The following is a 25,371-nucleotide window of genomic DNA, read 5'->3' as shown; positions in this document are numbered from 1 at the left end:
CTGGAAGGAGAGAGGTGGGAAGCGGAGGGACAGCGTGAAAAAAGGAGAGAGGGTGAGAAGAGGAAGAAGAGGGAGGAGAACGAGGGGAAGGGGAGAGAGAGGCGGTTGGAGGAAGGGGGAGTTGGAGAGGGGGAGTGCCGAGAGCGGGAAGGCGAGATAGAGTGAGGGGAAGGGGAGAGAGAGGCAGATGGAGGAGGGGGAAATGAGAGAGGGGAAACAGAGATAGAGGGAAGAGGGAGTGACAGAGTTAGAAGGGGAGAGGGGGAGGGAAGAGAAGAATGAAGGGAAGGGGAAAGAGGGAAGGAGGTAGAGAAAGGGGAAGGAGAGAGGTGGAAGGGGGGAAGAGACAGACTGAGAAGGGGAGAGAGCGAGAGAATAGATGAGAGAAGGGCGGATGGAGGAAGAGCAATGAGACTGAGGAAGGGCGAAGGGGAGAGAGAGAGAGTAACAGTAACAGAGAGGGAGAGAGAAAGTGAGAGAGACACAGAGAAAAAGAGAAAGAGGTAGAAAGGGAGTGACAGAAAGATAGAGAGAGAGTGGTAGCGACACAAAGAGGGAGAAATATAGAATGAAGGAGGCAGAGAGACTGAGAGAGAGATAGAGTGTAACTGAGTTGCCTTGGGATGTTTTAATACGTGAAAGTTGCTCTATTGTTGTTGAGAGGTGACTATTGAAGAGCCTGAGGCAGGTATCGGGGGATGAGATACAATCTGAGTGGTGAACTGTGTAAAGTCTGTGGGTTGTGCAGTTAATAAATACACAGACTTCAGAAATAACAACAAACAGTTCTTTACTATTCGAAGGTCCGGGCGAATCTGCCCCAGTTATCCTGTCACAACACTTATATACTGGTGTGGTCACTATCGGTATTACAGTATACAGAAGCCAAACAAGTAGTGCCACACTTAAAGTAGTTCCCTTAAAGGTGAACGGTTACATACAATAATTTCCTTAAGGGTAGACGGGTACATACACTACAATCCTCCCTTTTTAGCTTTCAACATACTGAGTCCATAGTGGACATACATTATCACATATATATATACAGATTTATTTAAGGCAGTTCATAGATTCAGTCTTTCGGGAGGTTTCCGGATTCTGTCTGGGTAACGCCGCAGTGGTGTCGTCATTCCAAGCGGGCTAGTAGGTGTTTCTGGTAAAGTTGAATCGGCTCGAAGCACAGTGTCAGGTTCCTCTGACTCCAGAACTGCCAGATCGGACGTAGGTGTTCTGGGTAACTCAGTCTCAACCTTATCCGGGTAAGGTGGTGAAGTCGGGGGCCCATTTGTGGCGGACCCTATGATCTGGTCAACATGGCGCCTTATTATATTGTCTCCAATGTCCACAGTGTACATCAACGGGCCTAGCCTTTTTCCAATCGTTCCAGGCTGCCATTTCTCAGTACGATAGTCCCGGGCCAAAACTCGTTGACCGGTCTGGAAGGATCTAGTGGCCCTTTCGTTCATGCCCTGGAATTGCCGGTTCTCTACGTCCCTTCTGACGTTTGGTTTGAGTAAATCCAGCCAACATCGTAGGCGTCTATTACAAAACATCATCGCGGGAGTTTGATTTGTGACCGCATGGGTTGCATTTCGGTATGCCAACAAAAAACTATCCACCTTATGCTGTAAACTTATGTCTTCATTACTCATGGCCTTTACGGCCTTCTTGAAGGTCTGGACAAACCTTTCAGCCAATCCATTGGAGGCGGGATGGTATGGGGCTGACGTGTAATGTTTAACCCCATTGCTCTTTAAGAATTTCTTAAATTCCTCAGATACAAATTGCGGTCCATTGTCAGAACAGATCTGTTCTGGCAGGCCATTCCGAGCAAACATAGTCCTTAACACCGTGATGGTTTTTTCCGTCGTGGTGGTGGTCATCTTAATTACTTCTGGCCACTTGGAGTGGGCATCTACCGCTATTAGGAACATCGAGTCCATAAATGGACCAGCAAAGTCGATGTGTACTCTTTGCCAGGGAGATGAGGGCCACTCCCATGGGTGCAGAGGAGCCTGTGGTGGCGCATTCTGAACCCTCTGACATCCTAGGCAGTTCTTCGTGATCTCCTCTATGTCTCTATCAATGCCTGGCCACCACACAAACGCTCTTGCTAGATTTTTCATCTTTACTCCCCCCAGATGTCCTTCGTGCAGCTCCTTTAACACCTTCTTTTGGAGTTTGGGTGGAATCACCACTCTAGATCCACACATCAGGGTTCCTCGACACACTGACAGTTGTTCTTTCCTCTGTGCAAATGCTTGCAGTGTTGGTTCGCTCTGTGCTGGCCATCCCTCCACCGTTACATCATAGACTCGTGAAAGAGTCGGGTCATTCCTTGTCTCATTCTCAATCATTGAGTTTGTTATCGGTAGACACTCCACTATGGATGAGTGGAACAACTCTACTGGGTCCACTATACTCGCTTCTTCTACCATCGGCAATGGCAAGCGTGACAACCCATCAGCATTTCCATGCTGTTTAGACCTTTTGCACTCAATTTTGTATTGGTGTGCCCCAAGTAACACGGACCACCTTTGTAACCTTTGTGCTGTCATGGTGGAAACGGCCTTATTTGGGTTGAATATGGACACCAACGGCTGGTGGTCTGTCAGCAATGTGAACTTTTTACATTGTAGGTAATGGTTGAATTTCTTCACGCCCCACACAAGACTGAGGGCCTCCCTATCTATTTGGGCGTAATTTCGCTCCGCGGGTGTCAATGATCGGGACGCGAAAGCCACTGGCCTTTCCGAGCCATTTGGTAGCCTATGCGAGAGTACTGCCCCAATTCCGTACGGGGAAGCATCGCAAGCTAGACGAAGGGGTAATGCTGGGTTGAAATGAGCCAACACTTCTTCAGAGGTAATCAACTCCTTGCTTCTGCGAAAAGCCTTTTTGCATTCCTCACTCCACTTCCATGGTGTTTCTTTCCGCAACAGGTCATTCAGCGGATGCAGTACCGTGGATAAATTTGGCAGAAACTTGTGATAGTAATTAATCAACCCCAAGAATGATCTTAACTGTGATACGTTTCCTGGGGCGGGGGCCTTCACAACCGCTTCTATCTTTTCGGGTGACTTATGCAGTCCCTCTCGGTCAATGACACGACCGCAGTATGAGATCCATTTTTGGAAGAACTCACACTTCTTGCGATTAACCCGAAGGCCATACTCCTTCAACCTGGTGAGTACCAGTTTCAAATTCGTGAGGTGTTCTTCCTCATCTTTTCCCGTGATTAAAATGTCATCTAAGTAGCACTGCATGCTTGGAATTCCTAGTAACACCTGTTCCATGACCCTCTGCCAAATTGCTGGCGCCGAAGCTACCCCAAAGACCAGTCTATGGTAGCGATACAAGCCTCTGTGAGTGTTGATGGTGAGGTACTGGCGTGGCTCTTCCTCGACCTCCATCTGTAGATATGCTTGAGCCAGATCTATTTTCGTGAAATGTTTCCCTCCAGCCAACGAAGCAAAGATATCTTCAATCCGCGGAAGCGGGTATTGTACCGTGTGAAGCACCGGATTCACAATAATCTTGAAATCTCCGCAGATACGGACCTTCCCCGGTCCCCCAGGCTTATTACTCGGTGAGAACTTCATGACGGGAGCAATGGGCGTGGCCCACTCACTCCAGTCCACTTTTGACAGAACCCCTGATCGTTCAAGTTCTTCCAGTTCTGCCTCCACAGCTGGTCATATTGCGTAAGGAACTGATCTGGCCTTAAAAAACTTTGGGCTTGCATTTTCTGCAATCTTAACCTTTGCTTTAATACCTCGCAGTGTTCCCAGTCCTTGCTGGAATACCTCCTTAGCTTCGTCCAATATTCTGGACAACCGTTCAGGTTTGACATCCTCTTTTTCGGAATCCACCGTCATGGTGTTTAGGGACTGCCAGTCCAATTTTATTTTTCGGATCCACTCCCGTCCCAGGAGTGGTGGTCCTCCCTCAGGCAATACATACAGGTCCAACCGGTGATGATCTTTATCCTTGTATCTCACCTTGACTTCTATCATTCCGATGGGGAATACTTTGTGCCCCGTGTATGTCTGTAGTACTAGTTCCGTATCCCGTAGTGGAATATGCTTGAAAAATTTCTTATAGTCATGCTTATTCATGACCGTCAACGCCGATCCGGTGTCCACTTCCATTTTTACTTGGACCTTTGCAATCTGTAGCGTTATCCAGATAGTTTGTCGGTCAGCTTCATTGCTCACGTTGTGGATTCTCAGACTGTCCAGTCCTTTGCATTTGGAGTGTGAGTCCGACTTCTGTTCCTTCAGACTCTTCCTAGTCGCCTCTTGTACCTTTCTGTACCATTTTTGTGAGGACTCGTTATTGTTGTACGTCGTTCCTGACCGGCACACTTTAGCTATGTACCCGATCTTGCCACATTTCCGGCATTCTTGGTTTTTACCCCAGCAACGCTTCTGGTCGTGTGTTGTCTTCCCACAACGATAACATTTCGTAGTCCTCGAGGTGATGTGGTCCACCCCTAGTGCCACCGCCTTCCGCTGCATTACCGCCGTTCCTTTTGCTGCGGCTTCGTATGATGCGGCTATAAGGACAGCCCTGTCAAGTGTAAGGTTGTTCTCTTCCAGTAGTCGCTTTTGCGTCCCTTCTTTGGACAATCCACACACGAACTTGTCTCGCAGTGCCTCTGTCAGATTCCCTCCGAACTGGCAGTGTTTCGCTAGCCTCCGCAGTTTGACCAAGTATTCTGCGTTGCTTTCGTCTTTCTTCTGCGTTCTCGCATAGAATCTGAATCGTTCAGCCAGCTTCAACAGTGTGGGGTTCAAGTGATCCTTCAGCACCGCTACTACATCCTCGAAAGTCTGATCCGCCGGTTTAGCTGGAGAGAGAAGATGTTTCAACAACCCGAATGTTTTCGCACCCATCATGTTAAGTAAGGTTACAGCTTTTTCCTCCTTAGCTATTTTGTTAGCCTTACAATGTATCTCAATACGTTCCACGTACGTGGGCCAGTCTTCTATTTCGGAGTTAAAATCGTTGCTGTCCCCACGCTTAGGCATCTTCCTTTCTTTGGGTACAACACAAATATTTCTTTAAATTTTATGTATTTTTTTTTCTAAGATGGCGGCTTTTCCTGCGAATTTGGCGGTTTCCCGCTCTTCCTTTCTCTCCCCGCCCACTTCAATGGCGGTTTCCCGCTTCTGTCGGCTCCTCCGCCTAATGGCGGCTTCCCGCGTTTCTTCCTGGTGGAAGGGGTACGCTTCCCCCGCAGCGGACAGGTTCAGCCGCTGGGCTGGCTCTCGCACAGCTCCCCCTACTCGGCTCTGTCTTCTCCTCCCGCCCGCACGGCTCTACCGGCGCTGGGTACACCCCGTTAACGGAGGACAGTTCAGCCGCTGGATTGGCTCTCGCGCAGTCTCTCACCCCGTTTTCGGCTGTGTCTCTCTCCCACTCCCGCACGTTCGGTTTTGCCGGCTCTGAGTACCCCGTTGGTGGAGAACAGCTCAGCCGCTGGACTGGCTCCTCGCAGTCTCTCTCTCCGCACCCGGCTCTCACCCGCACGGTTCCCGTTCGCCTCCCCAGCCCTCTCGCAGACCGGTGTTTCCCTCCCCGGCTGCGGCTGGGTTTCTCTTCCCGCGCCTACTCCCCGGCTCAGCGCTTCGTGGCTGCGGTCGCTGCCCGGATTTTTCCCGCCGATCGCGGTCCGGCTGTCACCCGACGCCGTTGGACCCGACTTTTGACCGGCTCAGCTCCCCCTCGACCGAGGTCGAGTGCTCTGCCCTTATCCTCCGGATATTCTCTACACCTTCCCCTACTCACAGTCTCTTCGGCCGCCTTGTTCCCTGCTGATCGGCTCACTCCGTACCGAGGTAGAAGGGTAGTCAGTGCCTGTTGCAGATGGAAGCTTTTGTTGCTAAAGTCTTCCACCTTTCTCCTGCTGCAGCCTCGTGTTTTCTTCCAGCAGCACGACGAGGGCGGTTGCCTCTCTTCGACGCTCTTCTTGCTTTGGTAATCTTGCCGCAGGGTACGATCGGACTCGTCGCCACTGTAAAGTCTGTGGGTTGTGTCGTTAATAAATACACAGACTTCAGAAATAACAACAAACAGGTCTTTACTATTCGAAGGCCCGGGCGAATCTGCCCCAGTTATCCTGTCACAACACTTATATACTGGTGTGGTCACTATCGGTATTACAGTATACAGAAGCCAAACAAGTAGTGCCACACTTAAAGTAGTTCCCTTAAAGGTGAACGGTTACATACAATAATTTCTTTAAGGGTAGACGGGTACATACACTACAAACTGCGCCCTGCCTCATTCTTCAAATGCACAGCACTAACCGGAATGAGAAGCAATCTAGTACAGGTGGCTCCATAGCTCAGGGGTTAGAGCACTGGTCTTGTAAACCAGGGGTCGTGAGTTCAATTCACACTGTGGGCCTGTGCAAATTTGTTAATTCACAGCATGTTTACTTTTAAGTATGAAACTGCTCCGAGACCAACACGAGAACAGGCTCTCTTGCCGTCTCGCCCTTCCCAATCCCTCTCCTTCTGCTCAATTCCCCTGTACTTCCCCCTCTTTGCCTGTCTCTCTCTTCCTTACCCTTCACCCTCTCTCTACACATTCCCCTCATTATCTTCTCTCACCTTCCCCAACTCCCATTCACCTCCTCTCTCTACACTTTCAGTGGGGGCCCTGTGTTCAGTGCGGGCCCTGTGGTTCAGTCTAGGCCCTGTGTTCAGAGCGGGCCCGTGTTCAGTGCGGGCCCGTGTTCAGTGCGGGCCTGTGTTCCAGAGCGGGGCCTGCGTTCAGTGAGGGCCCTGTGTTCAGTGCAGGCCTGTGTTCAGTGAGGGCCCTGTGTTCAGTGAGGGCCCTGTGTTCAGTGCGGGCCCTGTGTTCAGTGGGGGCGCCGTGTTCAGTGGGGGGCACCGTGTTCAGTGGGGGCACCGTGTTCAGTGGGGGCCCTTTGACCAGTGCGGGCCCTGTGTTCAGTGTTGTTGTGTCGGTACCTTTTTACCTAGACACAATTAGAACTCTAGAAGTTCAAACATGAAGTGCTTTATTGGAAGGGAAAGGGAAGTTCTGGAGAGCTCCGAACAAAGAGAGCTAAACTTAACCAAGAGAACACCCAACCATTTATCTGCTGTGACAGCGCCACCACAGGTGGGAGGAGAACACACAATACATAACATATTCCTCCCCTCTTAAATGGAAGGTCCACATTATTCCTCAACAGGTAAGTTAATTTCAATGCACTCAACTAACCTAGGGTAGAGGTAGACTGCCTCAACCCCTGACTTTACCCTGGGGTTTATTCTGCCCCAGTCTTGTGGGTAAGTCGCTAAGCCTACAAATCCAAGCGTCTTGGAGGCCGCTGCTCTCTGTCAGGATACCGGCGGTCATCGCTGGCTTCCACAGCAGTAGGCATTGACACAGGCCTAGATAGAGAAGGTGCCTGCGTCAGTCGAAAGTCAGGAGTTTGCACAGGTGGAAAAGTCTCTTTGACTTCCTGTGTTGGACAAGAGCACTGTGGCAAAGGATGCTGGTTTGCGGTATCATCCGGAAGCAGTTCAGGCCAACCAGCCGTTGGCGCCTCTGTGGCTGTCTCTGCTCCTAGCAACAGTTGATCTGTGTGTCTTTTCCAGATGACATCCTCAGCAGTCTCAACCATGTAAGACACAGGGCCTGTCTGCGCGATCACCATAGCAGGAACCCATTTCGGTCCAGTGTTGCAGTTTCGAGCTAGGACGTGCTCTCCCGGATGAAACCTTCTCTCTCTTTTCAACTTCAGCTTGTTGTTGATGATGGACAACCTGCTCTGCCCTTGGAGGTTTAAGCAAGTCAAAACTTGTCCGCAACTGCCTCTTCATCATGAGCGAAGTGGGGGAAGTTTTGGTTGTGGCATGCAACTTATTCCTGTAGGACAACAGGAAGCTGTTCAGACGTTGGTGGATTGAGCCCTGACCTTGCGATGCCTTCAAGGCATGCTTCAAAGTTTGCACGAACCTTTCTGCCTGGCCATTAGTAGAGGGAAGATAGGGCGCCGACCTGATGTGTTGGACACCATTCACATGCAGGATGGTTGCAAACTCCTGTGATACAAATTGTGGACCGTTGTCACTTACGAGTTGTTCTGGTGAGCCATAACGGCTGAACATCTCACCAAGTTTCTCAATTGTTTTCTCTGCCATGGTAGACCTCATCATAGCGACCTCCGGCCACTTGATACGAGCGTCCACAACCACCATAAACATCTTCTCTTCGAAAGTGTTAAGTCCGTGAATGATTGAGACACGGACTAGCAGGAGAGAAAACAAACAGAACTTTACTGGTGAAAGGCATAAACGAAACTAAACAACAGAGGCTCTCTAGCGCCTTTGATACAGGGGTAGTCACTGCCGGTACTGCAGTCTGAGACCAGTTATTCTCTTAAAGGTACATACACAACAATTCCTCCCCTTTTAGGTAAACAGTACATAACATTCATTTAACAACTAATGATAATGAATTACAATCACAATTACTGTTGCTAGATACATTGGTTAAGTTTAAGCAATTATAAGTTCAGTCTTTGAGGAGGCTTCCTAATTCTGTCTGGATAACGCCTCTTTGGAGTATCAGGTACTTCTGGCAATGTTGAGTCGGAATCAATGTCGTTGTTTGGTTCATCTGCTTCCAATATTACCGGTTCTGCGGTAGCTGCATTTGGAACGTCGATTTCATTACCAGGTGTATCAGATCGTGGTGTGGAGTTGACATTTTCCAGTGACTCTAGAATCTGGTCAGCATGGCGTCTTACAATGCTCTCCCCAACGTCCACGGTATACATGAAAGGTTCTTGTCGTGTACAAATCGTTCCTGGCTGCCATTTCTCAGTGCAGTAGTCCCGGGCCAAAACTGGTTGACCTATCTTAAAACTCCTGGTCGGCCTTTCATTCATATTCTGAAACTGCCTGTTCTCCACATCTCTTCGGACGTTTGGCTTAACCAAATCCAAGCGGCATCGTAGTCTTCGATTGAAGAACATCATGGCTGGAGTTTGGTTGGTAACCGCAAGTGTCGCATTCTGGTAGGCAAACAAGAAGTTGTCCACCTTGTGTTGTAGGGGTATATCTTCATTACACATTGCCTTGATAGCCTTCTTGAATGTTTGGACAAACCTCTCGGCCAATCCATTAGTGGCTGGATGATATGGGGCAGATGTGTAATGCTTAACACCTTTGTTCTTTAAGAACCTCCGGAACTCTTCAGACACAAACTGTGGTCCATTGTCAGAGCAAATCTGTTCAGGCAGCCCATTCCTGGCGAATATGGTTCGTAAAACTGCGATAGTTTTTTCCGTGGTGGTTGAGGACATTTTTATTACCTCTGGCCACTTTGAATGTGCATCCACTGCAATTAAAAACATCGAGCCCATGAAGGGACCAGCAAAATCAATGTGCACCCTTTGCCATGGAGATGAGGGCCACTCCCATGGATGCAGAGGAGCTTGTGGTGGGGCGTTTTGGACCTTCTGGCATCCTGCACAGCTCTTGGTCATCTCTCCGATTTCTCTATCGATTCCCGGCCACCACACAAATGCTCTGGCTAAGCTCTTCATTTTTACCCCACCCAGATGACCCTCATGAAGCTCATTGAGCACTCTATCCGTCAACTTAGGTGGAATTACTACTCTGGATCCACACATCAAGGTTCCTCTGCACACTGACAGCTGTTATCTTCTTGACGAAAATGCTGGCAGCAGTGGTTCACCATGTGCTGGCCATCCCTTCACCGTTAAATCATAGACCCGTGATAGTGTCGGGTCATTCCGTGTTTCCTTTTCTATGTTTGCATTCGTCACAGGGAGACATTCGACTATGGTCGAGTGGAATAACTCCATTGGATCCACTGCAAGGCCTTCTTCTTCCACCGTCGGCAACGGTAGGCGTGACAATCCATCAGCATTTCCATGCTGTTTAGTTCCCCTGTACTCGATGTCATATTGGTGTGCCCCTAGGAAAAGGGACCATCGCTGCAGCCGTTGTGCTGTCATTATCGGTACGCCCTTCTGAGGGTTGAAAATGGAGACAAGAGGTTGATGATCGGTTAGTAGAGTAAATTTTTGACCGTGCAGATAGTGATTGAACTTCTTCACCCCCGACACTAGGCTGAGGGCCTCTCTGTCAATCTGGGCGTAGTTACGCTCGGCAGAAGTTAACGAGCGTGACGCAAAAGCTATCGGCCTCTCCAAGCCATCAAGGAATTTATGTGACAGTACCGCCCCAATGCCGTAGGGAGACGCATCACACGCCAGCCTGATTGGCAGTGCTGGGTTGTAGTGAGCCAATACTTCCTTCGAAGTGATTAAGTCCTTACTCTTCTGAAAAGCACGTTTACAATCATCGCTCCATTTCCATGCCAACCCCGTTCGTAGCAGGGCATTCAGTGGATGCAGAATTGTCGACAAATTCGGCAAAAACTTATGATAGTAATTCACCAACCCGAGGAATGACCTCAGTTGCGACACATTTTCAGGCGCTGGGGCCTTAACAACCGCTTCAATTTTGTCAGGGGACTTATGTAACCCCTCTTCATCAATCACATGGCCACAATACGATATCTGTTTCTTAAAAAATTCGCACTTGGGGCGGTTGGCTCGCAGCCCATGTTCTCGTAGTCTAGTGAGCACCTGTTCTAGGTTGTTAAGGTGTTCACTGTCATCTTCACCTGTTACAAGGATGTCGTCCAAGTAACACTGAGTCCCCGGAATCCCTTGCAGGACTTGTTCCATCGCTCTTTGCCATATCGCCGGAGCCGATGCTACTCCGAATACCAATCGATGATACTGGTAAAGACCTTTGTGAGTGTTTATCGTGAGATACTTCCTAGAGGACTCTTCAACCTCCATCTGCAAATATGCTTGTGCTAGGTCAATTTTTGTAAAACACTTCCTTCCAGACAGTGAGGCGAAGATGTCTTCTATCCTTGGAAGAGGATATTGTACTGTGTGAAGGACAGGGTTCACCGTCACCTTGAAATCCCCACAGATGCGAATCTTCCTTGGCTCTCCGGACTTATTGCTTAACGTTTTCTTCAAGACAGGAACGATGGGTGTCACCCACTCGCTCCAGTCGATCTTAGACAACACGCCCGCCTTCTCCAGATTCTCCAGCTCTGCCTCGACAGCTGGACGAATTGCATATGGTACCGGTCTCGCTTTGAAAAACTTGGGAACTGCATTCTCCTCTATTTTTAACGAGGCGGTTACGCCTTTAAGTGTGCCCAGTTCTTGTCGAAATAACTCTTTGGCGTTAGCTAAGATTGTTGACAATCGTCCAGGAGTGACGTCTTCATCTTTTTTACCGTCCACCGTCGTTGCATGAATGGAATGCCAATCTAAGTTTATCTTCCTGATCCATTCCCGTCCCAATAATGGTGGTCCACCATTTGGCAGTATGTAGAGATCCAATTTCCGTATTTTCTTGCCATTGTATTCGACAGGCACCCTTATTTTTCCTCTGGGGTATACTTTTTGCCCCGTATACGTCGTCAAGACGATGGATGTCCCTCTCAAGGGTATGTGTGAAAATAGCCGCTCATAGTCTCGTCGATTCATGACGGTTAGCGCTGATCCTGTATCCAATTCCATTTTAACTTGGGACCCTGCTATCGTGAGGGTGACCCAAATGGTTCGGTGATCCTCTTTTGCGATTACATTGTGAAGTTTGAGACAGCTTAATCTCCTGTTCTCGGATTCACTATCGCTCATCTGGTCTTCGGAACTACTGTCCGTCATCTTTTGTACTTTCTTGTACGGTTCCTTAGTAGCCTTTTTGTTGTCGTTGGTCTTCTTCCCAGACCTACAAACTCGTGCAATGTGTCCAATCTTCCCGCATTGTCTGCATATTTTGTCTTTGGACCAGCAGTCCTTCTGGTCATGTTTAGTTCTGCCGCAGCGATAACATTTTGCAAATCCCCGTGTCATTTCGTGGGTGCCGTATTCCTGTGGTTTTTGTTGAATTTCTGCAGCTCCCCTGGCTGCTGCTTCATACGATACTGCCACGCTGAAAGCCTTATCTAGCGTCAGCTCTTTTTCTGCGAGTAACTTCTTCTGTGTTCCCTCACTCAGGAGTCCACAGACAAATTTGTCCCGTAGGGTATCTGCCAGTCCTGCTCCGAACTGGCAGTGCTTTGATAGCTTGCGTAGTTCCGTAAGATACTCAGCATTGCTCTCATCTTTGTGCTGAGTTCTCCTGTGGAATTTAAATCTTTCTGCTATCAACAGCGGTGCAGGGTTTAAGTGCTCCGTAGAACAGCAACAATTTCATTAAAACTCTTCGCCTTCGGTTTGGCTGGAGTAATCAGATCCTGCAACAGGCCGTACGTTCTAGCGCCCATTACGTTTAGCAATATTGATACCTTTTTCCCCTCCGCTATTTCATTTGCCTCGAAATATATCTCGACTCTTTCCACCTACGTGGTCCAGTCCTCTAATGTATTATCAAAAGCAGTGATACAGCCAGTCTTCGGCATCTTGCAAATCTAAAATGGCGTCTCCCGCGCTTTGCCTTCTTCCCCGATTTAACAAAATGGCACCTCCCGCGCTTTGTCTTCTTCCCCGCTGTTGTTAGCGCTGCTTTCCACGGTTTCCTGCGCGTTAAATATTAATTCATTTTCTTTTATTATCTTCCCATCGTGGAGCGGACCCTCTGGGACACTTCCCTTCCTCTTCTGAGGTCCGAACGCTGCCCAGCTTTGAAACACTGGCCGCGCCCTGTGTGCTCCACCCTCTCTCTCTCTCCTTGCTTCCCGACTCGCTGCCCGGCCCCATTGAAAGGCCACCCGATCGAGCGTCCGCCCGCCGCAGCCCAGGAAGGATCAGAGCACTACCTGCCACCAGCCCGATTAGCTGGGAAACCACGGACCGAGGAACCCAGCCTGGCTCTGAACAGTCTCTCCTGCAAGTTTTGAACTCAATGATTGACGGTCGACGCCCGTTTCTCGAGTTTCATTGGCCTATTTTTTTTTTTTTCTTTCTTCTGGCTCCGACCTTCAACAACGTCGTCGGACCTGCTGCTGAGTTGCAGGTAAGTTTGTTTCTAACTCGTCACCAGTGTTAAGTCCATGAATGATTGAGACACGGACTAGCAGGAGAGAAAACAAACAGAACTTTACTGGTGAAAGGCAAAAACGAAACTAAACAACAGAGTCTCTCTAGCGCCTTTTATACAGGGGTGGTCACTGCCGGTACTGCAGTCTGAGACCAGTTATTCTCTTAAAGGTACATACACAACAGAAAGGATCGGCGAAGTCCACATGTACTCGCTGCCACACTTCTGCAGGCCAATCCCAGGGGTGTAGAGTTGCCAGCTGTGGAACATTCCGGGCCCTTTGACATGGGGAACATGTTTTGGCTTTCTCCTCAATATTCCCATCGAGACCTGGCCACCAGAAGTAGCTTCTTGCCATTTCCTTTATCTGAACCATGCCACTGTGGCTTGTATGAAGTTGTTGCAGTATAGGTTCCCTCAGAGGTGGCAGAATGATGACACGGCGTCCCCAAAGAAGACAACCTGCCTGGACGGAGAGCTCATTTCTTTTTGAAATGTAAGGTTTCAAACTAGGAGAATCTCCTATAGGTCTCCCTCGAATGACATCATCCATTACCTCAGACAGGACTGGATCATTGCGGGTGTACCTTCGCACCTGAACTGCAGTGACAGATTTGATGTCGTATGTGTGTCCTGACAACGGTAAAGCCCACCTTTGCATCCTGCTTGCAGCGAGAGACGGAATTCCGGTGTGGGGCCCAAAGATTGAAGTCAATGGACGGTGGTCCATCAGGAGTGTGAACCTTCTCCCAAACAGGTACTGATGAAATTTTCGAATTCCAAAAACGATTCCCAAGGCCTCGCGCTCGATCTGCGCATAGTTACTCTCGGCCTTGTTCAAGGTGCGTGATGCGAAGGCGATAGGTTTCTCTTCACCCGAAGGCATGATGTGGGATATGACTGCTCCCACACCATATGGTGATGCATCACATGCTAGCTGCATGGGTAGCTTTGGGTCGAAGTGTGTCAGGACCTCCGATTTCAGCAATGCTTTCTTTGCTGGGGCGAAAGATTCGTTGCACAGTTCAGTCCATTTCCATGTTTTGCCTTGACATAGCAACTGATGTAACGGCTTCAGCAATGTTGCTAAGTCTGGAATAAACTTCCCATAGTAGTTAAGTAGCCCCAGAAATGAACGTAACTGGCTCACATTCTGGGATGCTGGGGCCTCCACGATCGCCTTGACCTTTGACGGCGCCTTATGCAGGCCAGTAGCGTCAATCACATGCCCCAGGTACTCAACTGAAGACTGAAAGAATTCACATTTGTCTTTACGAACTCTGATTCCTACTCTTTCAGTCATTGTAGTGTTGCATCCAAGTTCAGAAGATGATCCTCCTCTTTTGTCCCAGTGACAAGGATGTCGTCCAGGTAGCACTGGACTCCTGGCAGTCCACTCAAAATCTGATCCATTGCCCTTTGGAATAGAGCAGGGGCCGACGTAATTCCAAACGGAAGGCGGCAGTACCAGTATAGCCCCTGTGTGTCACAATTGTCAGCAGCTCCTTTGATTTGTCATCGACATGCATTTGTAGATAAGCCTGGCATAAGTCTATTTTGCTGAACTTTTGCCCTCCGGCCAGGCCCGTAAAAAGATCATCAATGAGGGGAAGAGGGTACTGTTCCGCAGAAAGCACCGGGTTAATAGTCACTTTAAAATCCCCGCAGATTCGAACAGATCCATCCGTTTTCAGGACAGGAACAATGGGTGTGGCCCATTTGCTCACGCTCACAGGCTCCAGGACTCCATTCTCGACTAAGGCCTCCAAGTTAGCCTCAACTTTTGGCCTAATTGCATAGGGTACAGGTCGGGCTTTGTGAAACTTCGGCTTGCTGTCAGGTTTTTTGTCCAGTCTCACGCTGATCTTTTTCATGCTCCCAAGTTCTCCATTGAAGAGTTCTGCATGTTTGTTTAACAATGCAGTCAGACGTGACTCCCCTTTTGACATCATGTGGACTGCAGGCCAGTCCAGTGTGATTTTCTCTAGCCACACACGTCCCAGTAGCGATGGGTAATTTCCCTTTACCACATATAGTGGCAGTTTTGCAGTCTGTCCGTTCAATTTAACTGTCACCTCAATGGCGACTCTCATGGTCACAGGTTCGCCGGTATATGTCTTTAGCACAATGTTTGTTGGCTGAAGGGTAAGATGCTTTAGCATTTTGTTGTAGACAGTGTCTGAAACAAGGGACACAGCCGCGCCTGTGTCCACCTCAATCCGCACTGATTGTCCCTCCACCAGTGGTGATACCCAGTAGCCATTTGAGCCACCTGCAACCGTCAGTATGTGCACCTCTTCCTCCTCAAAGGTGTCGCTCCCCTCTGTTTTGCTTGTTCCATCATACTGCACTGAATGAACACTCTTTTTCCTCTCTTGTCCAAATACAGACATTTTGCTTCCATGCTTCCCAGCTCTGTCTGTTCTTTTTTTACCTCTACAGGCGCATTCAATGTGACCCTTTTTGCCACAATTTCGGCATTCCAGCTCCGTACACCAGCAGTCATTAGCGTGATGGCCCATTTTCCCACAACGGTAACATGTGCCGTTCCGCGCACCTTTAGGCTCAGACGACACCTTGGGAACTCTCCCTTTTGAACTCAACTGGTGAGCCTCCTTTTCCGCCATCTCCATGGAAACACTAACTTCAATGGCCTTTTCAAGAATAAGGTTGTCCTCAGTAAGAAGGCACTACTGTGTGGCTGCACTTTGCAGACCACACACAAGTCTGTCTCTAATGGTATCATTCAGCACCTCCTTGAACTGGCAGTGTTCCGACAACCTTTTTAAAGCAGCAATAAACATTGTCACTGATTCCCCCTCCTCTTGATTCCATTTGTGAAATCTAAATCTCTCAGCAATAACCAGAGGTTTTGGTGAAAAATGTGCTCCAAGAATTTCCACTAGTTGCTTATATGTTTTAGTTCCTGGCTTATCTGGCTGCACAAGGCTGCGAAGTAAATTGAATGTCTTCGGCCCCATTACACTCAAAAAGATAGGCACGACCTTTTCGTTTGTCACAGCATTCGCCAAGACAAAATAGTCAAAACGTTCCTTATAAGTGCTGCATTGCTCCACATTTTCATCAAAATTACCGATGTTTCCTAATATAGTAGCCATCTCACGTTTCAAATTTAAATTTCTGTTTACTCACTGCACCCGTAACAAACGCAGATTCATCCAATCCTCGTCGCCACTTTGTTGTGTCGGTACCTTTTTTACCTAGACACAATTAGAACTCAGAACTCAAGAGATCCAAACATGAAGTGCTTTATTCGAAGGGAAAGGGAAGTTCTGGAGAGTTCCGAACAAAGAGAGCTAAACTTAACCAAGAGAACACCCAACCATTTATCTGCTGTGACAGCTCCACCACAGGTGGGAGGAGAACACACAATACATAACAAGTGTGGGCCCTGTGTTCAGTGCGGGCCCTGTGTTCAGTTCGGGCCCTGTGTTCAGGGCGAGCCCAGTGTTCAGTGTGGGCCCTCTGTCAACTCTTGATTCTTTACCTACCTGGACAGGAGAAACACTGTTACCGAGTAGACGGCTACCTGAAGGACGGTCCTGAGGGGAAGGACATGCAGAGGTCCAACCTGTCCCAGATCCATGTTGCATTCTGCTTCGAAACCTGGAGCCACGAGCTCAAGATCCTGGTGCAAACTTTGGAACTCTGAACACATCCAACTCTCTGCCCAGACCCATGGATCTCCACATTCCCCTCCTCCTCCCCCTCTCTCCCTCCCCTCCGCACAACACTGAACACATCCAACTCTCCAGCCAGACCCGCCTATCTGTGTAATCCCCTCCCCTCTGCAGCCCTCGTCCCCCTCCCTCCCCCTCCCCTCCTCCTCCACCACCAACTCCGATCAACACTGAATGTAATCCAACACTCAGTCACGGCCTAGACCAGCGGAACTCTGCAATCTCCTCCTCCACTCCGTCCCCCTCCAACCGTCCCTCCTCCAACCCTCCAACACCCCACTCTGCACATATCCAACTAACCGCCCAGACCCGCATTTCTCCGCAATCTCCCCCGACCGCAGCCCTCCTCCCCTCCCTCCTCCAGCGTGCCTCCTCCCTCCTTCCTCCAACCCCTCCATCCTACAGCCATCCCCTCCCTCCTCCAGTTCTCCCTCCTCCTGCCCTCCCTCCTCCAGCCCTCCTCACTCCTCCATCACTGCTTCGAACCTGAGCTCTGGAATTCTCTCTCTAGCCCTCTCTCCCTCTCTCTCCTCCTTTAAGACGCTCTTTAAAACCTTCCTCTTTGACCACCTGTCCCGATATCTGCTTATATGTCTCGGTGTCAGTCTGTGGCTGATAAACACTCCTGTGAAGCGCCTTGGGACGATTCACTACGTTAATGGCGCCGTATAAATCGAGTTGCAGTTTTTCTCCGAGCGCATTAGACGACAATATCAATTTGGAATGAATAGTTTGGATTCTGGGTGAATCGACACATTAAAACAGAGCGCACAGTCAGATAGTTCGTAGAGAGTCCCCGCTGGGGAAATGCTCCTGGGCCTTGAATTTCTGACTCTTTCCCTCCCTCTGTCTCTCTGTGTGTCTCTCTCGCTCTCTCTCTCTCTCACACTCTCTCTCTATCTCTCTCGCTCTATCTATATCTGTCTCTCTGTCTGTCTCTCTCTGCTTCTCTCTCTGCCTCTTTCTTTCACTCACTCTGTCTCTCTCTTTCTCTCTCTCTGCCTCTTTCTGCCTCTCTCTCTCTCTGTCTGTCTCTCTCTCTCTCTCCCTCTGTCTCTCTCACTCACTCTCTCTCTTTCACTCTCTCTGCCTCTTTCTGCCTCTCTCTTTCTCTGCCTCTCTCTCTCACACTCTGTCTCTCTTATCTTTCTCTCTTTCTGTATCTCTATCCCTGTACCTCAGAGAAGTCAATAATTTGAATGTTTACATTTTCTGACTATCAAGAAAGCACAGGTGATGTTCAGGGATAATTAGCTGTTTTTCAATATTCAGTGCAGGCCGTGTGTTCAGTGTGGGCCCGGTGTTCAGTGCAGGCCCTGTGTTCAGTGTGGGCCCTGTGTTCAGTGTAGGCCCTGTGTTCAGTGCGGGCCCGGTGTTCAGTGTGGGTCCTGTTGGTCAAAATTCACAGGGCCACACTGAACACAGGGCCCACACTGAATACAAGGCCCAGATTGAACACAGGGCCCAGATTGCAAACAGGGCCCACACTGAACACAGGACCTAGACTGAACACAGGGCCCACGCTGAACACAGGGCCGTGACTGAACACAGGGCCCGCACTGAACACAGGGCCCGCACTGAGCACAGGGCCCGCACTGAACACAGGGCCAGCACTGAACACAGGGCCCAAACTGAACACAGGGCCCACACTGAGCACAGGGCCCACACTGAACACAGGGCCCCCACTGAACACAGGGCCCCCACTGAACACAGGGCCCGCAATGAACACAGGACCCACACTGAACACCGGGCCCACACTGAACACAGGGCCCGCACTGAACACAGGGCCTGCACTGAGCACAGGGCCGCACTGAACACAGGGCCCCCACTGAACACTGGGCCCACACTGAACACAGGGCCCGCACTGAACACAGGGCCCACACTGAACACAGGGCCGCACTGAACACAGGGCCCACACTGAACACAAGGCCCAGACTGAACACAGGGCCTAGACTGAACACAGGGCCCACGATGAACACAGGGCCGTGACTGAACACAGGGCCCGCACTGAACACACGGCCTGCACTGAACACAGGGCCCGCACTGGACACAGGGCCCACATTGGACACAGGGCCCGCACTGAACACAGGGCCCGCACTGAACACAGGGCCCGCAGTGAACACAGGGCCCGCACTGAACACAGGGCCCGCAATGAACACAGGGACCGCACTGAACACAGGGACCGCACTGATCACAGGGCCGTCACTGAACACATGGCCCACAGTGAACACAGGGCCCACACTGAGCACAGGGCCCGCACTGAACACAGGGCCCGCACTGAACACAGGGCCCTCACTGAACACAGGGCCCGCACTGAACACAGGGACCGCACTGAACACAGGGCCCGCACTGAACACAGGGCCCGCACTGAACACAAATCCCGCAGTAAACACAGGTAGGTCAGTCTGGGGGATACAAGGTGGGTCACCTTTATCTCTCTCCCTTTGCTGGTGTCTCCCTCTTTCACTGTACTCAGCCTCAATTACAGCGTCTCTGAGTTCCCCTGGCATGCTCTCCTCCTTCCAGATAAGAGAAATTCGTTCATGAATTCGCACCAGTAGTGCTTCTCCGCCATGCTTTAGTGCCTCGGTGGGGATTCCATTTGCTCCTGAGGCCTTGCTGTTCTTCAGTTGTCGGATGGCCTTTTCAACCTCATGCCGGGCTGGGGTTGTGCTGAGATGGTGGCGGATAGCATGCTGTGGGATGGAGCTGAGGACACTCGCATCCAAGACAGACTCTCGGTTAAGGAGATCTTAGAAGTGCTCCTTCCAGCGGGCACTGACTGCCTCTCTGTCCTTGATGTGCACCTCTCCATCCTTGGCCCGCAGTGGGGTAGGGCCTTGGGTGCTTGGGCCGTAGATGGTCTTGACTGCGCTAAAGAATCACGCACATTGTCCACGACAAGGCCTTGGGCAACGTGGACCACTTTCCATACCTCGGGAGCCTACTTTCAACAAGGGCAGACGTCGATGACAAAGTCCAACACCGCCTTCAGTGTGCCAGTGCAGCCTTCGGTCGCCTGAGGAAGAGAGTGTTTGAAGACCAGGACCTCTAACCCGGCACCAAGCTCATGGTCTGCAGAGCAGTAGTGAAACCCGCCTTCCTGTATGCCTCAGAGACATGGCCCATGTACAGCAGGCACCTCAAAGCACTGGAGAGGTACCACCAATGCTGCCTCCGCAAAATCCTGCAAATCAATTGGCAGGATAGACGCACCAACGTCAGTGTTCTTGCTCAGGCCAACATCCCCAACATCGAAGCTTTGACCACGCACAATCAGCTCCGATGGACGGGTCACATTGTCCGCATGCCCGATACGAGACTCCCAAAACAAACACTCTACTCGGAGCTCCGACACGGCAAGAGAGCCCCAGGTGGGCAGAGGAAACGCTTCATGGACAGCCTCAAAGCCTCTTTGGAAAAAGTGTAACATCCCCACTGACACCTGGGAATCCCTGGCCCAAGACCGCACAAAGCGGGGGAGAGGCATCCGGGAAGGTGCCGAATACCTCGAGTCTATTCGCCGGGAGCAAACGGAAGCCAAGCGCAAACAGCGCAAGGAGCGCACGTCAACCCAAGCACCCCACCCACCCGCCCCTTCAACCACCGTCTGCCCCGCCTGTGACAGAGACTGTAGGTCCCACATTGGACTCATCAGTCACCTGACAACTCATTTTTAATGTGGAAGCAAGTCATCCTCGGCTCCGAGGGACTGCCTCAGACGACTCAGTCACATCTTTATCTAACTCCCTCTGCTGGTGTCTCTCTGTATCACTGTACTCCGTCTCACCTTTATCTATCTCCCTCTGCTGGTGTCTCTCTGTATCACAGTGCTCAGTCTCACCTTTATCTATCTCCCTCTGTTGGTGTCTCTCTGTATCACTGTACTCAGTCTCACCTTTATCTATCTCCCTCTGCTGCTGTCTCTCTGTAGCACAGTGCACAGTCTCACCTTTATCTCTCTCCCTCTGTTGGTGTCTCTCTGTATCACTGTACTCAGTCTCACCTTTATCCCTCTCCCTCTGTTGGTGTCTCTCTGTATCACTGTACTCCGTCTCACCTTTATCTATCACCCTCTGTTGGTGTCTCTCTGTATCACAGTACTCAGTCTCACCTTGATCTATCTCCCTCTGCTGGTGTCTCTTTGTATCACTGTACTCAGTCTCACCTTGATCTATCTCCCTCTGCTGGTGTCTCTCTGTATCACAGTGCTCAGTCTCACCTTTATCTACCTCCCTCTGCTGGTGTCTCTTTGTATTACAGTGCTCAGTCTCACCTTTATCTATCACCCTCTGCTGGTGTCTCTCTGTATCACAGTACTCAGTCTCACCTTTATCTGTCACCCTCTGCTGGTGTCTCTCTGTATCACTGTACTCAGTCTCACCTTTATCTAACTCCCTCTGCTGGTGTCTCTCTGTATCACTGTACTCAGTCTCACCTTTATCTCTCTCCCTCTGTTGGTGTCTCTCTGTATCACAGTGCTCAGTCTCACCTTTATCTCTCTCCCTCTGCTGGTGCCTCTCTGTATCACTGTACTCAGTCTCACCTTTATCTAACTCCCTCTGCTGGTGTCTCTCTGTATCACTGTACACAGTCTCACCTTTATCTCTCTCCCATGATCGGGTTCCCCTTGTCCTTACCTTTCACCTCACCAGCCTTCACTTTCAACGGGTCATCCTCCGCCATTTCCGCCACCTCCAGCGTGATCCCACTACCAAACACATCTTCCCCTCATTTCCCCGTTCAGCATTCCAAAGGCAACGCTCCCTCCGCGACACCCTGGTCCACTCCTCTATCACCCCCAGCACCCCTTCGCCTTCATTCAGCACCTTCCCATGCAAGCACAGGAGATGCAACACCTGCCCTTTTACATCCCCCCTTCCCACTGTCCAGGGCCCCAAACACCCCTTCCAGGTGAAACAGCGATTTACTTGTACTTCTCACAATCTAGTGTACTGTATTCGCTGCTCACGATGCGGGCTCCTCTACATTGGGGAGACCAAACGCAGATTGGGTGACCACTTTGCGGAACACCTCCATTCAGTCCGTACGGGTGACCCTGAGCTTCCGATCGCCTGTCACTTTAATTCACCGTTCCACTCCCACTCTGATCTCTCTGTCCTCGGGCTATTGCATTGTTCCAATGAAGCTCACCGTAAGCTCGAGTAACAGCACCTCATCTTTCGATTGGGCACTTTACACCCTGCCGGACTCAACATCTCTCCTGCCTTCCGCCCTATCACAGACCTTGCCTTTTGTTCTTTCCTCCCCTCCCCTTTTCCCCACCCGTACACTTGCTCAAAAACCTGCTCCATCTCCAACTTTTTCCAGCTCTGACGAAGGGTCATCGACCTAAAACGCTAACTGAAAGAAATTTGTATTCGTAAAAAAAAGTACTGGAGAGATTAATGGGACTGAAAGCCAATAAATCCCCTGGACCTGATGGCCTACATCCTAGGGTTTTGAAAGAGTTGACTATAGAGATAGTGGATGCATTGGTTGTCATTTTCCAAAATTCCACAGATTCTGGACCGGTTTCTGCGGATTGGAAGGTAGCAAATGTAACCCTATTCTTTAAGAAAGGAGGGGGAGAGAAAACCGGGAACTACAGACCAGTTAGCCTGACATCAATAGTAGGGGGTAGCAAAATACTGCGGATGCTGGAAATCCGAAGTAACAACAGAAAATGCTGGAAAAACTCAGCAGGCCAGGGAACATCTGTGGAGAGGAAATAGAGTCAACGTTTCGAGTCAAACTCTTTGTCAAGACTGGAAAGGCACAGGGAATGAAATAGATTGAGAGGCCAGGCTGGGAGAGAACAAAAGAGAAGTGAAGAGACATTAAGAGGTATTCAAAACGAGACGCGATGGTGATAGGACTAGTGGAGACAAAAGACGGCTCGAGATTAGGTGTGAAATGTGCTGGCAGAATGGGAGACAGCTGCCATGTGGGAGAGAGAATAAAAAGGAAAGTGCGGGGGGCGGGTGGGGGGGGGGGGGCGGGGAACCAAAACAAAGGTGTGGATAAAAATATAAGTAAAAATGTAATGGGGGCCGAGGTTATGATCTGAAATTGTTGAACTCGATATTGAGTCCGGAAGGCTGTAAAGTGCCTAATCGGAAGATGAGGTGCTGTTCCTCGAGTTTACGCTGAGCTTCCGTGGAACAATGCAAGAGGCGGAGGACGGTGAGGTCCGAGTGGGAATGGAGTGGTGAATTAAAGTGACAGGCGACCGGAAGCTCAGGGTCACCCTGACGGACTGAACGGAGGTGTTCCGCAAAGCAATAGTATGGAAATTGCTCGAATCTATTATTATGGACGTGGTAACGGGGCACTTAGAAAATAATAATAGGATTGGGCAGAGTCAGCACGGATTTATGAAAGGGAAATCGTGTTTGACAAATCCGTTAGAGTTTCTTGAGGTTGTAACGAGCAGAATAGATAAGGGTTAACCAGTGGATGTGGTGTATTTGGATTTTCAGAAGGCATTCGATAAGGTGCCACACAAGAGGTTATTAAACAAAATTAGGGCTCATGGGATTGGGGGAAATATATTAGCATGGACTGAGGATTGGTTAACGGACAGAAAACAGAGAGTAGGAATAAATGGGTCATTTTCGGGTTGGCAGGCTGTAACTAGTGGGGCACCGCAGGGATCAGTGTTTGGGCCTCAGCTTTTCACAATCTACATCAATGATTTGGATGAGGGGACCAAATGTAATATCTCCAAGTTTGCTGATGATACAAAGCTGGGTGGGAATGTAAGTTGTGAGGAAGATGCAAGGAGGCTTCAAGGGAATATAGACAGGCTAAGTGAGTGGGCAAGAACATGGCAAATGGAATATAATGTGGAGAAATGTGAAGTTATCAACTTTGGTAGGAAAAACAGAAAAGCAGAGTATTTTTAAATGGTGAGAGATTGGGAAATGTTGGTGTTCGGAGGGACCTGGGTGTCCTTGTAGACGAATCACTGAAAGTTAACATGCAGGTACAGCAAGCAATTAGGAAAGCAAATGGTCTGTTGGCATTTATTACAAGAGAATTTGAGTATAAGAGTAAAGATGTCTTACTGCAATTATCTAGGGCCCCTGGTGAGACCACACCTGGAGTATTGTGGACAGTGTTGGTCTCCTTACCTAAGGAAGGATATACTTACCATAGAGGGAGTGCAGCGAAGGTTCACCAGACTGGTTCCTGGGATGGGGGGATTGTCCTATGGGGAGAGGTTGAGTAGACTAGGCCTATATTCTCTAGAGTTCAGAAGAATGAGAGGTGATCTCATTGAAATATACAAAATTCTTACAGGGCCGAACAGGGTAGATGCAGGGAGGATGTGTCTCCTGGCTGGGGAGTCCAGAACCAAGGGTCACAGTCTCAGAATAAGGGGTCGACCATTTAGGACTGAGATGAGGAGAAATTTCTTCACTCGGAGGGAGGTGAATCTTTGGAATTCTCTACCCCAGAGGCTGTGGAGTCTCAGTCGTTGAGTATATTCAAGACAGACATCGATAGGTTTTTTAATGTTAAGGGAATCAAGGGATATGGGGATCGGGCAGGAAAGTGGAGATGATGTAGAAGATCAACAATGATCTTATTGAATGGTGGAGCAGAAAGAGGGGCCAAATGGCCCGCTCCTGTTCCTATTTCTTATGTTGGTGAGGACGAGATCAAGTAGGTTTTTCCCTCGTGCTGGTTCTCTCACCACCTGTCGCAGGCCCAGACTGGCAGTTATATCCTTCAGGACTCTGCCAGCTCGCTCAGTAGTGGTGATACCGAGCCACTCTTGGTGATGGACATTGATGTCCCCAACCCAGAGGACATTCTGTGCCCTTGCTACCCTCAGTGCTTCTTCCAAGTGGTGTTCAACATGGAGGAGTACTGATTCATCAGCTGAGGGAGGGTGGTAGGTGGTAATCAGCAGGATGTTTCCTTGCCCATGCTTGACCTGAACCCATGAGGCTTCATGGGGTCCAGAGTCTGTTGATGACTCCCAGGGCCACTCCTTCCCGACTGTATACCGCTGTACCGCCACCCCTGGTGGGTCTGTCCTGCCGGTGGGACAGGACATAACCCAGAATGGTGATGGAGGAGTCTGGGATATTGGCTGAAAGGTCTGATTCTGTGAGTATGTCAGGATGTTGCTTGACTCGTCTATGGGACAGCTCTTCCAATTTTGACACAAATCCCCAGGTGTTATAATGAGCAGGATTTTGCAGGGTCGACTGGGCTGTCTGTGCCTTGGTCATGTCCGAAGCTGGTGCCAAGGTCGATGCCGTTTGGTCTGTCCATTTTTATTCTCATTATTGTTTCTCGTAGACATTTGTTACAACTGAGTGGCTTTCTAGGCCATTTCAGAGGGCAGTTAAGAGTCAACCACATTGCTGCAGGTCTGGAGTCACATACCGGCCAGACCGGGTAAGGGCGGCAGATTTCCTTCGCTAAAGGACATTGGTGAACCAGATGGGCTTTTCCGACAATCTGGTATTTTCATGGGCCCTGATGGGCCTTCAATAACCAGAAAACTAGAAGTTATAGACTTTAACAAGTTGGCTTTTAATCACTAAGATCAGAGCTAACATCTCAACACGCCGACTGGTTCACAG

General features: G+C 49.7%; 1 non-coding gene across 1 annotated transcript; it reads left to right on the top strand.

Annotated features, from left to right (window-relative positions):
• Positions 1 to 6,341: 6,341 nt before the first annotated feature.
• trnat-ugu (transfer RNA threonine (anticodon UGU)) lies at positions 6,342 to 6,415 on the top strand. The gene has a single exon. It is a non-coding gene; the product is annotated as a tRNA-Thr (tRNA).
• Positions 6,416 to 25,371: the final 18,956 nt, after the last annotated feature.

The sequence above is a fragment of the Somniosus microcephalus genome, unplaced genomic scaffold (genome assembly GCF_052327205.1).
Source record: "Somniosus microcephalus isolate GS21.2 unplaced genomic scaffold, FLI_Smic_1.0 unresolved_chr2, whole genome shotgun sequence".
In the NCBI taxonomy this organism is placed as follows: Eukaryota; Metazoa; Chordata; class Chondrichthyes; order Squaliformes; family Somniosidae; genus Somniosus; species Somniosus microcephalus.
This window is presented reverse-complemented; position numbering and strand designations above follow the sequence as displayed.